The sequence below is a fragment of the Mandrillus leucophaeus genome, unplaced genomic scaffold, assembly GCF_000951045.1.
Source record: "Mandrillus leucophaeus isolate KB7577 unplaced genomic scaffold, Mleu.le_1.0 Scaffold18, whole genome shotgun sequence".
NCBI lineage: Eukaryota > Metazoa > Chordata > Mammalia > Primates > Cercopithecidae > Mandrillus > Mandrillus leucophaeus.
In genome coordinates this window covers 4,211,919-4,214,200 of record NW_012101809.1, presented here as the reverse complement: position 1 = coordinate 4,214,200, position 2,282 = coordinate 4,211,919, and the positions used below count along the sequence as shown (strand labels likewise).

General features: G+C 43.5%; 1 protein-coding gene across 2 annotated transcripts in view; it reads right to left on the bottom strand.

Moving 5' to 3' along the window:
- WBP1L (WW domain binding protein 1-like) overlaps positions 1–2,282 on the bottom strand; it is an 82,875-nt gene that overhangs the window by 24,524 nt on the left and 56,069 nt on the right. The gene's annotated exons all lie outside the window — the stretch shown is intronic.

The following is a 2,282-nucleotide window of genomic DNA, read 5'->3' as shown; positions in this document are numbered from 1 at the left end:
CATCTCAAAAAAAAAAAAAAAAAAAGAGAGAAGAAAAAAAAAGAAAGAAACTAGGAAGAGGACAGAGAAGAACATCACAGGCAAAGAAAATGCTACAAGCAAAGGCCTTTAGCTAGAAGGAGATGGTAGAAGAAGTAGATAGGGAAGTTAGGTAGGTGTGGACCACTCTATACAGGGAGGTGACAAGATCATACTTGCATTTTAAAGATGTCATCTTCCTGGCAATGTTTTCATTTGCACAAAACTCCCCAGCTAAAACAAAACCCCAGAAAGCTAGAAATGTACAACTTGTCAAAAAGGAACTTTGGTGCATAATGAATGCTCTTACGCTGAGGCCTTTCACCTCGGGAGTGACCCTGGTAGTGACTACTAGGAGCCCCATCTGTTACAGGTATGTGCCTTCAGCCCCAGTGCCACAGTGACCAGCTCTGAGAGAGAAGGCACACATGGTTACCAAACAGAAAACAAAGTCACAAAGAAGAGACAAGCAAGACCAACATCAAACTGGAAAAAACATTTTTACAATGGAAAGGATAAACAGTATGCCTTTTGCACATATGCAAAAAATTATGTCCTCTCTTTGGTGGCAGTATAAACTGTGGGACTAACAACATTTTCCTCAACAGTTTCCACATCTTACAGTTGCTATTCTTAGCTGAGCCACTGTAAAGGTCAATTTAATCAGCGTAAAAACTTTCTAAGTGCCAGCATAAAAAGACACACTGGGCAGTAATGTTTCCCCAGGCATGGTTTTAATCTGCCACTTTATGGGTCTGGAAAACTCTGCTAGCAACTGGCTTAATGGCAACAGCGTCATGTCCTTAGGAAAACATTTTAAAGTTTAAGAGTGAAAAATAAGAAAATTGAAGTCCTTCCTGGGACGCTAAAGCACAGGACACCAAATATCTTGGCTGCTGGATATGAATTAATTTGGAGCATCACCTCTGGCTTTCCCTGCAGGAAGAACTAAATCTTTTTTTGTTTGTTTGTTTAAATAGAGACGGTCTCCTTACGTTGCCCAGGCTGGTCTTGAACTCCTGGGCTCAAGGGATCCTCCCACCTCAGCCTCCCAAAGTGCTGGGATTACAGGTGTGAGCCACCATGCCTGGCCAAGAACTAATTCCTAATGGAAATGTTCAGTTCTCCAAATCATTTAACACGTACGTATTGACCCCCTTCCCCCAACCATGTGCCAGGCACTATGCGGGATGCTACAGCTATAGCAATGAACAAGATATTTGGGGGGTGGGAGAGGACAGCTTCTGCTTCTGGCAATATAGCTGGGTAGGTAACTAAAAATTCTTCTGCTATAAAACCCTGGCTATACAACAATCCCTTCTAATTATAAAGCTGAACTTGCAAGAAAGCAAGGAGGATCACCCGGGACCAAAAATGATAGCGGGAACTAGAGACCACAGTAGTAAATGAGATCAGGCCTTTCCAGTTGACCTAGAAAGTGGGGTAGTTTGTTGATCTTGGGCCCACCTAAAACAGGCAATTGGAACTGAGAACCAATACAAAGCTGGGGCCCTCAGAGGGGGAGAACAGATTAGAAAAAACATTAGCCCACTGGCACATAGTGACAATAAAAAGCCCTAAAGTGGGAGGAAAACAGCATCTCCTCTAAAAATGTGTGATCACAGATTATTTCAGATTTGAATTGTACTACTACATGGTCTGAAGATCCCCAAGCCAAAAAATTAACACAAAAAGTAGTCCCAGGCTGGCAATAACCCTGCAACATCTGGCGGAAATACAGAACTCTGAAGAGATCTACCCTTAGCCACGGCACAAAGGATTCCTACAAATAAAGTTCTGTTGGCCGGGCGTGGTGGCTCATGCCTGTAATCCCAGCACTTTGGGTGGTTGAGGCGGGCAGATCATAAGGTCAGGAGTTCGAGACCAGCCTGGCCAACATAATGAAACCCTGTCTCTAATAAAAATACAAAAAAATTAGCCAGGCATGGTGGCGGGCGCCTGTAATCCCAGCTACTCCGGAGGCTGAGGCAGGAGAATTGCTTGAACCCGGGAGGCAGAGGTTGCAGTGAGCCGAGATTGTGCCATTGCGCTCCAGCCTGGGTGACAATGAGAGACTCTGTCTCAAAAAAAAATTAATAAAAATAAAATAAATAAATAAAGCTCACAATCCAAGATATAAAAATGTATGCAAAACTACTTTGGGAGGCCGAGGCAAGCGGATCACGAGGTCAGGAGATCGAGACCATCCTGGCTAACATGGTGAAACCCCATCTCTACTAAAAATATAAAAAATTAGCCAGGCG